Source organism: Mya arenaria, chromosome 13 (genome assembly GCF_026914265.1).
Source record: "Mya arenaria isolate MELC-2E11 chromosome 13, ASM2691426v1".
Classification (NCBI taxonomy): domain Eukaryota; kingdom Metazoa; phylum Mollusca; class Bivalvia; order Myida; family Myidae; genus Mya; species Mya arenaria.
This window is the reverse complement of record NC_069134.1, coordinates 54,641,959-54,657,790: the sequence shown is the minus strand read 5'-3', so window position 1 is coordinate 54,657,790 and position 15,832 is coordinate 54,641,959.

The window sequence follows — 15,832 nt, the reverse complement described above, 5'->3', positions numbered from 1 at the left end:
GTCTTGTAACACAAGCTAAATATCTGTCACACAAGTTAATGCAATGTCTTGAAACACAAGTTAAATATCTCATGTCACACAAGTTAATGCAATGTCTTGTAACACAAGCTAAATATCTCATGTCACACAAGTTAATGTAATGTCTTGTAACACAAGCTAAATATGTCATGTCACACAAGTTAATGTTATGTCTTGTAACACAAGCCAAATGTCTCATGTAACACAAGTTAATGTTATGTCTTGTAACGGAAGCTAAATATCTCACGTAACACAAGTTAACGTTATGTCTTATAACGGGAGCTAAATATCTCATATAACACAGGTTGATGTTATGTCTTGTAACGGAAGCTAAATATCTCATGTCACACAAGTTAATGCAATGTCTTGCAACACAAGCTAAATATCTCATGTCACACAAGTTAATGCAATGTCTTGTAACACAAGCTAAATATCTCATGTCGCACAAGTTATTGCAATGTATTGTAACACAAGCTAAATATCTCATGTCACGCATGTTAATGCAATGTCTTGTAACACAAGCTAAATATCTCATGTCACACAAGTTAATGCAATGTCTTGTAACAGAAGTTAAGTTGATTCAGATTAAGTTAAACTTTTTAAGATTAAAGTCTAGAGTTAAAGAATCTGTGTCTCTATCTTTACGTGTTGTTAATATCAGAATAATAAAGGATCTACTACGTTATTGTTTATAATCAAAACCTTAAGGATGTTTCAGTCTACATAGTGAGAAAAGAAACTTCCTGTAACAATACAATAGTTTCAAACCTAAATCAAGATAACAATATTGTTTGACAGCAGATGTTATAAGATATCAAATTAGTCTAGCAAAAGAGGATATACTTGAACAATACAATATAAATATATAATGAAAGCAATTCATTATGAATCAAGTTGTACTGATTTTATATAAAATAAAATAAATGAATAACCGTTGGTCTTAATTTGACCCTGGATTTTATGATGTGCACACTAACTACCCTTTCGCGGAATAGTTGTGTTATTTATATTAACATGTTTTACTGTTTGTTAAACCACACAATTGTCTGAAATTGTATCGAATGCGTTCAGGGCAAACTGCGAGCTCATCCATTTAGCAATAATTTATTCTTTACGCTGTCATATAAATGAATAACAGGCACTGTTTATATGACAGGTGATAATATTAGGCAAAAACGTAATACTGTTTCGTGGAATTACTGTGTTATTTTTATAACTTATTTTTTTAACTCTAATAAACATGTTTGAGAGCGTTTTTGTCTTGCTTAAATAGACGGAGCATGAGCGTTCTATAATAAGAGCATGAATACATTATGCTGCTCGCTTATACCGCATGCTAGTTATTGAAAGTTGGCCTTGAAAATACGGTTCACAGCAATTACCTTATAGACTGTAATGATGTTACATTTCGTTGTGTACGAAACTGTAAGAACTGACTGAACCAGTTTAGCGACCAACCACGGACGAACACGAATAGCTGAAACTAGCCAGCAAGAAACTTATTTGTCTAAACACTTGTGGGATATTGATAGGTGGATGTCAGTGATTTGATTTCAATTAATCACGTTAATTCAATTTTTACCTTTCAGTTGATCGTATCAAGGTGATTTACTCAACTTATCAGAGCTTAATGGCGACCAACATTTCGCTAGAAGATAGGTTGTTTGCTCGTCTGGTGATGGTTGTGGAAATGGTTTGTTATACAAGTACAAGACTAATTTGATGCAAAGCATCAAAGACGTCGCGAATATTGTTGAAACATGACTAAAAGAAAGCAAGTGCAATTTACTAGCATACCAAGTTTAAGACACCTGGATACAAGCATTCTTCAGTTATTGAGTGAAATCGGATTTTAAGCCCAAGGTCACCCTTTATATCAGCTCAATTGGCGTCAAAAAATTTGAACTCTGGTCATGTATGAAGGAACTCTACCAAGTTCGAGGTCTCTAGGCCTAAGCGTTTTTCAATTATTGATAGGAAACAGTGTATTTTCAGCTAACGGTTACAACGACCTTGACCTTGGCCCACTAACCTCAAAGGTAAACTCAAACCGAAAGTTGAGTGATGCTTAAAACCGGTACCCGGTATCACTGTTCAGTGGTATCGGGATATTTTCAGATGACAAATTTCGGTATCAAAGGACCCCCTATTTTTTGCATATTGAAGGAATGATTATCGGATCTCTGTTTTGCAGTTTTTGTATTACAATAAGATAATCTAAGTGTCATATAATCACTATTTCAAAAAATTGAGGGTGGCAATTGCTAGGGTACGAAATGACTACAATAATTTATTGGCATTTTAAACATCAAAACACATTTTATTGTATTAATTAAACCATTGAGTGTTATAATATTATTTTTTTTCAAATATATTCCCTAATTATCACATTAAAAAGCACAAAAAAAAACAATAATTATTAAATCAAAAGCTACTATACCCAAGATTTACATGACTACCTTAATGTATCGGCTTTTAAAAGATCAAAGCACATCTTCATTGTTTTAATTAAAACATTGAGTGTTATAAAAAAAAAATTCAAATCTATTCCCCAATTATCACACTAAAAAACGAACAATATTCATTATTAAATTAAAAGCTACTTTACTCAACATTTACAATATGTTAAAAGTGTGTAATTTTACCTAATGAAACTCCTGCGATTTGATTTGATGACGGGTTATCGTGTGGGCCTAAGTAATTGTTGGGTTACGTACAGTTACTACATTGCATCGTTGATACTGTTTTATGTAATTAATTATTCTTGACTTTTTCAAGTTTACCAATTTATTAAAAATCAGATTATTTTAAATAAGCAAAACATCCTCTGATATTTTTTTCCAAGCTTTGATGAATCGGGTCTTGAGGTTCGTAAACCAAGATGTAAAAAAAAACGTAGCCTACGATTTTGGGGGACGAGTTATTAAATACCCATTAATTGTGCCTAAAGGTTTGAATAACAGTATAAGACATACGTTTTTTCTGTATCTTTATGTTTCCTTTTTTATCAGTTTATACAATTGTTTATTTGTAAAGGTTATTTTTTATCAAACACATTTTATAGATTTATTTCACAATAATAATTTGGCTGGTCCATTTTGATCACGTGATCCTCCATGGTACAACATTGAGACCTATTCCAGACGGACGTCGGGTTTCCAAGCCACGTCAATAAACAATGATATACATAAAGATAATGTTCCATTTCACCGCATCACTCTTAAATGAAAGAATTACAGACTGTAATATATTTTTGTGTATTCTTCAGCTTTTAAAATAGTTTAAACACGCCAACAGATCTGTAATGGATATTTTCTGCTTGTATCACATGCATGTTTAATAATAATTCAAAATCTGATATAGGCAATTTTGAAAATTAATTTATCGCTCAGTTTGTTTGAATGTCTCAGCAAATTATTTTAATGTTGTCTGATGATATATATATATCAATTTTAATTTTTTTTAGAGAAGATGGATGCGGGCTGATTGACTTCATTCCACCATTGCTGGCGCATGCTGGAATATTTATGTTTGATAAATGCAAACTATGACTGTTAATGTCCATGATTCATCATCTATTTATAATAAGATTTGTGCAGAAAATCAAGTTTCATTGAAAGCGGTAGGTATTTATATATTTTTGCTGCTGCCATTCAGCAATATATTTGTAAAATATAAATATTAAAAGGACCAATTTAAACCCAATTTCAGATATACACTTATTTTTTATTTGCCATAAATTAGTTTAATTCAGTAACTATATGTTGCATACTATACATTAAAAAACGTGACATTAAAGGGCAAGACATCGTTAGTAACGCTATGGGCAATTGAACGATTTTAGCTGAAATGACAACATTCGCTTTCAATGAATGTTCACTATTTCAGATTAAGGTCAACTGTCATGTATGCCGCAGACCTCGCACTCGTGTTTGTATCAGTCAAAGATTTGAAGCCATGATCACTCATGCTATCAAAGAGCTAATACTGGTTGAGAAGCAGTTTCCGACGGAAAGCATTTTCCGACAAATCGCTTTTTCGCGTACTTTCTTTTGATCTTCATAAAGAAGGTATTGTAATCCAATTATATGGTTACTAAGCAATCAAAAGTTGAAGTTTTTACCGAGACACGTAAATAACTTTTAATATTATTTAATGTTTAATGTTTATTTTTCAATTTGTACACAAACTTGCACGTGGGGGATCGTCACGCGCAGCGCATTGCGCATGCGTGTGAACCTAATTTGCATATCTATGAATAGCTACAAGGTTGTCCTTAATTGACTTATACAAACGATGATCATTGTCATATTTGCGAACACTGTTGTCATGCTAGCTTCACACCCACATTCACTAAAATGATTACAAACACAAGATGTTATTAGAAATGAAACAAAATATCATTGATATTTAGTGTCTGCCTGATTTCCAGAATGATGATTGACTGGCGTAAGTTTTTAGGTTTTAATTTTGGTAAATGCTGAAAAATTAAATAATAGTTCTCGTACTGTAGTCTTCTATTTAGTATATTAAATAAATGGATAAAAACACACACTAGGCACCTAAAATCTGCCGCGTATTTGATTTGTCGGAAACTGCTTCTCGTCAACAGCTTATCAGAACAGTGTAAGTACCCTCTTGGCGCCCCCATTAGATACACTATATGTGACGCCACACATGTGAAAAATATATCGACAATAGCAGCTTGAGCTGTAGTTATCGAAAATGTAAACAATTTTAGTAGGAATTTTAACACGTATGAATAAATCCATAAACACTTGTAAAAACTGTCGGAAACTGCTTCTCAACCAGTAGTGTATTATCGATTCTAAGTTCGATAAGAGTGTGGTTGTGCACACAAACTGGTTTAAATCCCCAGTAAATTTACATTTTACTGACTGAAATACATTTTATTTTCATGTATCTTTTAAAAAATATATCATTCATTACCTTAATTTCATTCATTTTTGTAAGCCTCAGCTAGGGCCTTATTTTCATGAGATTTATTATATGCATTATTGTATGTCATTGTTGTAAGCAATAACACAATCGTGTTTGTGTTCACTTCTATTTTGTTGTATTTTGTAAACAATAAGGATACAAAATCAAATAAAACACGAACAATACAAATGTGTCTGTAAATTATTTTTTAATAATATAATATACTCCTAAAATACCTAAATGTAGTTTAAAAATATAAACTGTTTTTGTCGTTGTTAAATAAAGTATTTTCATGTATTGATTTATTTAAGTAAATATAGAAATGAAAACTCTATTTCGTAAAAAAAGTCTAAAACTATCGCTTCACGATATTCCAGACGGAATGAGTATATCACATACTTGTAAATTACAAAGTGATTCTTAAACTACAATCAACATTAAAGCAATTAAAAATGACATATTCTGATACCTAATTATGGTTTTTTGGTTTGTTTTTTTTAAACGAAGATTTTCGGCTGATTTTCACAAGTTTGCACCAAAATGTGCAAAATATTTCATTGATTTTCTCATTTTTAACATACATTCAAACATATATCTCGATCATTGCAGAGTGCTAACACTTTATCACCAATTCGCAAGTTTATTTTACTCGAAGGCTGGGAGACATCCAGAGTACTAAAAGAGTGCAAGGTCGACGCACATATCACATGTAGTCAAATTACGTAGTGTAAATCTTATCCACTTACAAACACCCTTTTAAGGTTTGGTTTGCAAAGAAGAGTGTTACATATAGCTCATCATTAATTCTTTGAAAGACCTATAATAAGGTACTGATTGATAACAATGTCTCTGTGCAGCTATATTAGATACAGATGAGTAATGCTCTGTCTGGCAAAATGAAATGAAATTATATTGTATCAAGTAGGAGTAAAACGATTGATTCAAAAAATAGTCATCATTTTGCTAAGAAACAGGTGCGCCACTGAGTGAAAATCAACGCTCAACCATTGTTTTTCAGTCGAAAAACGGACATTACACGAGTTATGGGCCTTGTTACACATGTACATTTTGGCAAGATATGTACCATAATCCATTTGGATAACTTAAAATGTGTTGGGCTTTGGCCAAATTGTTTGCACTACGAAGTCAAAAACGCCGACAACGACACCATCGCTATGTCAATACATTCTCATTTTTCTTCGAATACTAGATTAAACCAATATATGGGTTATATAATTAAGAGTGTCCTTGTTTATGTTTGGATTAAATGATATGTGTAGGCGAACGGTCACGACAATGTGCATTGGTTTGTTTGCATTAATATAATTTACTCACATATTTTCCCAAAATTGAAAACAAATACATCCGCTCTCATTATAAACACCCAAGGCAACATCTGCACGGTAAAATATGCACTGGTTGTGTTTTCATGCAAATGTATGTAATTAATCGAGATCGTCATTACTTTGTATACAATATTCACCGGAACCATTCTTATTCACAATTGAACATGGCAGTCTAAAAGTGATGAAGAGTAAAGGAGTCAAATCTCACACTGAAATATAAAATTATTGAACATTACACGACCCTTATTTAAAATGAATTAGTTTTTCTTTAGATTACAATATAGTCCAATTATTAAATTTAAAACATTATCTCATTGTCGAAAATATGTCACGCGTTATAAGTATGTAACTGTAATTACTAGCAAAACAAGTGAGGTCGAGCAGCAGGCTAGCTTCGGGATAAACCGTAAACGGCTTCAATCTATACGAAAATGTGATAAGGCCGCCGTCAATTAACTATCATAAATCAAAGTAGACCCTTTCGATAACGAAAACAGTGTAATGTTGTCATGGTTGTTGCCACTAAAGAGTGTTAATTTTTGAATGTTCAACTACTGGGTTTGTCCCTGTAGTTCTCATTGTATTATTAATAACGCTTTTAGGAAACTTGAAATAAGATTCAACTTTAAAACAAATAGCTTAATACTCTACGCCATTCGTTCGATTTAATATGACCCATGGCGGTTGAAAATGTTTTCAATGTGGGAGCCGCCTGATATAATATTTCTAAAGACGCGTTTTATTTCCAAGGTCATATGTAGGATAAAGGCCGAGGTTTGTGTTTCTGCATTTCAATGAACTTCTTTTTGTATTGTTTGCGAATGTACTACTTAAGGTTAAGGAAAACTTTGTTTGCTTGATATTTCTGCGCAAATGCAATGCAAAAGTAGTTTTGAATAACTGACTGTAAAATTGTGGTATGATAGTGGTTATTTCGGGACATACAATTACATTGATACAATTAAGCAAGAATTATTAAAAAAATCCTCTTATATAATTTAAAGTAGCTTTGTGATACCATGTTATCCGTTTTAATGTTTTAAAACACCGTTGAAACTTTAACACAGAATGTTGCATTCTTTAAGCAACACGTCACAATCTTTAGATTTAGGTAATCTTTTAAAAATGTCGATTTCTAAGTTTTCAAAAGAAATAAGAGCCTGTATGTTTTTGTACGCAGTAACTTTGCTTCGCAAGTATTATGGAAATGTATGTACAGCTCATTGCTAAAAGTTTCAATTAAATGATTATCCCGTCAGTGTTAAAATGGAACGGTTTGATATGAGTAGTCTCGTGGTTACCGCTAAATTATTTACTTACGTACAACGAATCATGAGCGCGAACAAGAATAATCATAAATACTAGTCTTCTTAAGAGGATCTGTCTCTTTTATTGCAACTTAACAGCTTTCTTTATAGTTTTATTCTTGTAAATCCATACAAATGTCTGATGTGTTAATTGTAGCATTCAGTAAGCTCTATGAACTTGTCCATAGCGCAATACATAATGCTAATGGGGTTTTCATGAGCGTTATATGTTATCGTTTAATTATACCTAATGGTATCTCTATTATATATAGCATTAGTTATTTTTTATTATTTAGAAAGCCATTAAAATAGGTATTTTTGGCCAGGGATAGAAACTGGACATGACCGACTTTAAGATATTGAGAATAACTGAAATGTGCCGTGGATTGGTCATGGTAATCTGGCAAGAGTTAGGACCGCCCATACATTCCGTTGTCGAGTAAATTTCTCATCCATGACACTTACACTGTTATTCTATTTATCCTGCCATTTTAAATCTAAAAAATAAATATTATTTTCTTTTAAAATCAAGGACAATATACCAGGAACTAGCATATTTAAGGTTTTAATACATTAATAAAATTCTAAAATCATTATGTTGACAAAATTGTTGTGAAATTCATTCTGCAGTTACATATACACAATAGTGTGTATGTTCATCAAATTCATGACGACTTTTTCAGCTTCTTATGGTATCCACCAACTGACACTAAGCACAAGACATTTTTAAGACAAATTGCTCTTTGTGAACTAAGATAGACGGACAAAGGTTGTTCAGACAGCGTTGCAACTGTGTGTATTTAGGTACCAAAACATTCGATCTACACAAACTTTCGAATTGTAGAAAAATCTTAATGTTTAAGATGAGACTTCAAAAAAGGTTTTCTTTTTCTTTCTTTTTTGTAAATTGTTTACCTTTAGAAGACAAAGAACCTTATCTCAGAGATATTGCAGACACCACTTATTCATTACTTGTTCGTGATATAATTAGTTAACATAGACTGTAATTTCACTGTTTCTATGTGCTTCAGAAATCGTTACTTTTAACGTGCTCAGTGAACCGCTATATTTATAGTCATATTTTTTTTCAATTACTACACACGTACTCGATTTAAAACAACAACAATGTAAGTCAAGATTGACGTACCTAAAACAAAATCTACTTGCCTCTCTGTTATTATTAGTTTGAAGAATGATACAGATTATTCTGAATTTCCCGAACAACTCAATATATGCAAACGTTCCTATTAATTGTCGTTACGAGCATGTAATCAATTGTAATGACGTTGTTATATTGACACTCGTCATAAATCTAACTTAAAATAGAAAAGCAACAACATCGTGCTAATAAACATAACTAAATTTCGCTACTGTATTTCTTGTTTTTACTAATACTTATTTGAGTGCTTACTGATTCTTTCGAACTAACATTATGATTCTTGGTATATGGGTTTTATTAGTAAGTGAGTCCTTGTTTGGCATTGAGTTGAATAATAAAACTAGTTTTGGAAATAAAGGTGTATATCATGTTCATTCGTTTTTAAATGAATATATGTTGTTATAAGTTATCCACTCTTGTAAAATATATGTGTGAGGAACATCATTTTAGATGGGTTTTTCAATGGAATTAATTCACATTTTCATAAACAAATCATTTTCTATACGTCATTCTTTCTATTAAAAATGAAGCCAAATTTTCATTCACGCCCCTTGCCATACCCAAAGGTAAAGAAGAACTGGGTGTGCTCTTATGAAGATGCAATAAAAATTTATTGAACCAGATTTATTTGATGAAGTATGGAACATAGAAATGCTATCATACCCTCTTTCTCTCCGATGAGTAGAAAGTTATTGAAGAAAAATAAACAGTAAGCTTTGGGGAACAAGAGAAGCGAAGGAAGACCTGGTAAAGTTTTGCGTTGGAATCAATTTCGTTGATTGTATGAAACCAAAATGATATATCATTGGTCTGCAAAATACAGCAGTATTTCAAGTCATAAAGATAAAAAAGCGTCTCACTTTAAAGTCAGAAGTAAATTTTCCTCCTGAGTATTTGAAAAATTCAGTTTTATTTCACCCTCAGACCCGATGAAGAAATGTCAGTATTGAGAACAGTCTGTTTTAGAATAATTGCAGCTGTATGTACATGTTGTATCTATAATTTATAAGAAAACGTATTGTGTTTTCAGTTATATAAGAAATACGAATACATTTGTGAATGTTATGTACATGTGTATCGTGATGACGTGCCGGTGTCTTTCGAAACATTGCTCTTATTATTATTATATAGGCACGATCTCAATATCAATATACAGAATGTTTGAACATAGGAACACTGTCGTGACTCTGCCAGTTTGATTTAGACAACCCAAGACAGCCAATTTCCATCACGACCCCTTTCACAATTATCAAAATTCACCAATTTCAATCAGGCAATTACATTTGAAATCTTGACATTGAGAGCCAGTGATTTTTTATTCAGTCATAGTTTCCTCGAAATCGAACGCACCTGATGCATCATATTCGTGAACACTTCATCTCGATTCTCCATCGTGATTGTTTATTTATTTTTTTACATAATCAAACCAAACGCATCATGTTTTATTTAAAATCTGTAGAATTATACATAGAGAAGATAGTAATTTGTTTTAGTGTTAGCAAAATATTTCATTGAGTTCGAAACCTTTATATAATGTTATTTCGATCTAACACTGAAACATGCAATTTGTTTGTTTAGTATTTTCTAAATAAATGTTATATAAGATTTTCAGAAAAGCTCGCAAAATTGAATGCGAACGTTACTTCATTTTTTAAATGACGTCGTTAAAATTTGGCCAAGCCCTGTGCGCGCTGCCGTTCGATTTGCAAGAGAGAGCGAGCTTAAACATGTAAAACAGGGAAAGTTAATAAATAGTTATTTCACTGTATGAAACAGTGAACTATCACTTCTATTTCACTGATAAATCTGTATAAACCGCATGAAATATAAATGCACATACTTATTTGCCTTTGCTTATAGATGAGTGAAACACCTCTTATAAAAATATATATATATATATGCGCTTTTAATGCGTTGAAGTACTTGAAAGGAATTGTGTTATCGAAAGGTTTTCATGAGAGAAACTTTCCATACATCAAACGCAAAAGAATCAATCTATGCACACACGTTCCCATGGCGTTCGAATCTTATTCAAACTGCAGACTTTCTTATAACGTTGACCACAAAACAATGTTCAATGTCATTAACTAACATCAAATGCATAACTTTGCAGTAAGAGACAAAACTATTTTACGTCTTCTTTCATAAGTCGATACTAAAGAAGGTATTAAAGCCCCTTCAGACAGAGAGTTGCTTCGGAAGCAAACAGCAATGGGACTTGAGGTTATGACTGGATATTTAGGATTTTGTTTATACATTAGTATATCCAAAACAACTTCAAGGATATTCCAACATATACAAGCATGTCATGGCCGCTTATTCGAGTGGCGTCACTTATTACCTGTAAATAATCTCAAATTACCATGAACAGACCACATATATACTTTTGTTGCAGTGCAGATTGTTACTTTATCGAATACACGTTAATGATTGGTCATTCGTCACACAATTTGTTCTGTGAACTAAATCAAGTGCGTGACACGCTGCCAAGATAAAGATGAATAACGTGCATGCAAGAGTATCATAGTAAGAGAGAGACCGTGGTTCCATATTGTTTCATATCATAATGGTGTAATCGTGGGGTCAATTTTAAACGAATGCTATAACAGATTCAATGTTCGATATATATTGTTTGAAGAATTAGTAGGTTAATCTGTTTGAAGAAAATGATCCGCATATAAAAACGATCTGATGTTTTCAATCGTCTGAAGTTTAGACAAAATTCCGCTGAACCGAAAGTATAAGAAGCTCTTGATCTTGATTTAAACAAAGTGTTAAACTTTAATCTAGTTTTGATTATATAACAACACGTGACAAAACTTTGCTTCTTTAGTGTCTTTCATGTTTTAAAAGTTCAATCAACGCATTTCCGAAGTTTGATGGTATATTAACATAACTAATTAAAGTTCTGTGGGAATATCTGACGTTTTTTGTTTTCTCGTATTTGCTTGCACAGTGGAAGAAGGGTGGGTTTCATGTTCAGTTTTATTCGTATACAGTAACCAGGATGAACATGCCGTTTACTTGCATAGTGAGCGGACCTTGATCTCCCATTCTCCTAACATACTACTCCTATTACAGGGACAGCCAGGTCACCGTTCAGTTAATGAATACCAGAGTTTTACTAGGCACATGTCTAAGCGGATGATCTATTATGGAAATTTGACAATAGTGGCCTATCCCTCGGGCATTAATCATGTACCACAGAAAGCTTTATCACGCTCTTGTTGTTACCATATTCCTTGATTTATCAACATTCTCACGTTATACAGTATCTTTTAAATTTAACAACTCTTTGAAGCACCTTCTCGCCGAAAACTTGTTAACAGTTATTGTAGTATCCTTTCATATACAATATATTGATTGTTTAGTTTTGTATGGCTGCTAGAAACATGCTCATTTGAAAGGGAATCACAAAATGTAATTTTAGCATATTTTAGAAATAAGACCAACCAGTATCATTACTTTTAAAATGCAAAGGACATGTCTTAATATGTATACAGGTATAGAACCGGAAAATATTAACGTCATGAGATTAGTGTTCTCATGGCTTTCGGTCGTTCGATCAAATAATTTGTTAAATTTCTTCGATTGATGCTAGAAATTTAGAGCATAAGTAAATACAAGATGATTAAATGACAGCGCCGTTGTACATTTACGTTTATAACAAAAAATAAATACTTCATTAGTCATTTGAGGTGCCTATTCTAACATACATTTTGAAAGCAGTATGACTAAGCATTAACATGAAATGAGGGCGATTTTTGCCATGTAGACAAAAGTTGACTTTGATTATTTGAGATGGAATGATGGATTGTCAAAAGAACTTTTGGTTTTATTATTCTGGTAATGGTATCAAAAGGGTTTTATTTTTAGTGAAAACTGACAATGGAAAACAATCGGTCGTGAATTGTTGTTTATAAGACGAGTCATTTCAGTTAAATATATACAAAACAGAAGTTCAAAGTCTTGTCGTCATCTGTTTAATATTGTCACCATTTGTTCCACATACAATGTTCTCTATTTAGAATTATTAAGAATATCAATTTGAGTGCTTAATAACCTTTTTGAACTGTACAAATGGCTATCGGAATATGGGTCACTTTACTAAGTGTTTCGTTTAATTTAATTAATTACTAATATTGTTAGGATCTACAGTACAGATATAATTCAATACTTTGTTTGAAAAAAATATAGTTGCAAGTTACGCCCGTTGATTGGTCAAGTCATTTCAATTAAATATACAAAACAGTAGTTCAAAAATATTTTCACCATCTGTTTCACATAAAATGTTCTCTATTTGGATTTTTAAGAATTTCTATCTAATTGCTTAATAACCTTTTTGAACTGTACAAATGGCTATATTGGAATATGGGTTACTGTACAAAGTGTTGTATATGATTAATTAATGATAATTTTGGATCTACAGTACAGATACATTCCATCACTGTGGTTGAAAACATGCTGTTGTTGTGTTTTACTCCCGTTAGTTAATCGATGATGCATTACATTTTATGCAGTGAAATATTTTGATCTAAGATAAAATCTACTATTTTCATTATTTACTATGTTTTGAACTGAACACTTTATACACCAATATTATTTGTTAAGTGAACATACTTTATATCCTTAACCTTGTGAAATGGTTAAAACTTATATATTCCATATACGAATTTGTATCCATTTATACCTTATGTCTTGTAGTATGACTTGTTTAAATGTATTTATATATATATGTCTCAAGAAACTAAGTAGTTTACGTGAATAAAAAACCGTTCTTTTATGTTCTGTTCTGTGAAACACACAACAATGCTATTTTATATACGACTTAACTGCAATCGAAATAAAAGCTTGCGAAATGATAACTAGTTTAGATTACAAATATATAAAAAATACGATCAAACAATTCTTCCGAATTGAACATATAAGGGTTCACACCATGACAATACAAGTAAAATATAAAGATTGCTTTTATAATTGGTGAAATGTCTTATTTATAAGAACGGCATAACTAATTGAATTACATTTCGTTGAAGAAGCGAAATCCTTTTTATCTTCTATACAAAACAATATTTTGAAATATTGTCGATGTTTGTTAAACTTTCAATCCGTTTTTTTGTGTATTTACACTATTTTATCGAGTGCTTACGGATGCTCGAACTAACATAATGAATCTTGGAATAAGGGTTTTATTAGTATGTTTATCCTTTTATATCATTGAGTTAAATTATACCTATTATGTTCGGGCGAATCGATGTATATCATGTACATTCGTTTTTGAATGAAAATATGTTGTTATCATTTATTTCAACTTGAAATATGGATAGATGAGGAATATCATTTAGATGTTGTTGTGCTTTATTTTCTCACACTTTCATCAACAAACTATTTTTAAGTCATGCCTACTATTAAAGATGTTGCCTAAATGAAAACAAATCTATTCACACACCTTACCACACTTATGCACTAGGGTAAGGCTATTGCAAAACTGCATGTGCTGTTATGGCGTAGTATGAATTTAATTGAAACTAGAATTTATTTTATTAAGTACGGAAGATGGATATGTTATCGTACCATCGTTCTCTCCGAGTAGTAGAAAGTAATTGATGAAAATCACACAGTTAGCCTAGGGAATTGAGAGAAGCTATAGAAGACGTTTTAAAGTATTGCGTTGTATTCAATTTGATTGAGTGTATAAAGACAACATAATCTGTCTTTCGTCTGCAAAATACGGCAGAATTTCAAATCATGGTGATAAATGGTTTTCAATTTAAAGTCATTAGTTAATTCTCTTCCTGATTATTTGATAGCTTCACTTTTTCACCCTCAACCCAGATGACACAATCTCATTATCGATAAGTTAATAAATTATATGATAAGTCAGGTGTATGTGTGTGTAGTAATTAAAAAGATCAGAAATATTTCCAAGCTTTTTGTTAAATACAACAAAGATAAATGCTTAAACAAAGCAGACAACAAGATGCGAGTGTACGTCAACGCTAGTTTGTTGTCTTTATCAAGTCAACAATTATTCAAGGTAGTGGTTTGAGACTTGCAATGCATATGCGTACTGTCTCTAGCAATAATGTGTTCGAAGTTACATTTAAATATCTTGAATATTTTTTGCGATAGTTTAAGTTGTTGCACGACGACGCCGATGACAACGATTGGCTATGGATAAATACTCAAATATCCTAGTTATTAAAATGATGTCAACCTCGTTATTAGCTCATTTATATGGACATCGGAACCAGATGAAGATGATATTCTGATACTCAGAAAAGAATATAACAATCATTGTTTCCTTTCTAACCTTCACAATTTTCGAAATCAATGTACATCTGATATGTTTGTTGTGAAACCTGAGCTGAGAACGCTATTTTACTCTCTGTGTTTATACTAAAATATACTTTGACACTATTAGCTAGTAGTTATGATAGTACAAGCTGTGCAACGTGTGTCAAAGAATCTAACTATTTCACCCACAAATTGTTTCACAAACGGCTCAATTTTATTTGCAACATCTTTGATGACATTTCAATAATATCAATTTATAAATAACCTGTTTATTAACTGCTTAGTTGATAACAAAGTAATGTATTTAGGAAAGAACCAAATATATGAATTGAGATATATAGATGCTTAGAAATATTTAGTAAGGAACAGAACAAAAACATAATGAGAATAATTTATAAATAACATAATTGTTTCCTTTTTGAATGTCGAGCTAGTCATTATACTCATCAAAATATACGAGAATATTAAAACAGTACGAAACATTAAATCGCAGAATTATCGGGTCCATTTGTACGTAGTAAGTATCAAAGAAGTCAATCAATGGGCACAATTGCCAGAGCCCGTCAGACTTTGTCCAACTGAAATAAGATTGTGCTTCGCTTTCAAATCAATCTTAGAAAATCGTAGCAGCAAAATGACAATGTCGAACAGTTGAACACCGTCATAGCCAAGACTCCTCAAGATTCGCAAAGATAACCATCACGACCATATCCATACTTTATCAAAATATCGACAAGATTAATAAAATAAATTGCAATCAGGAT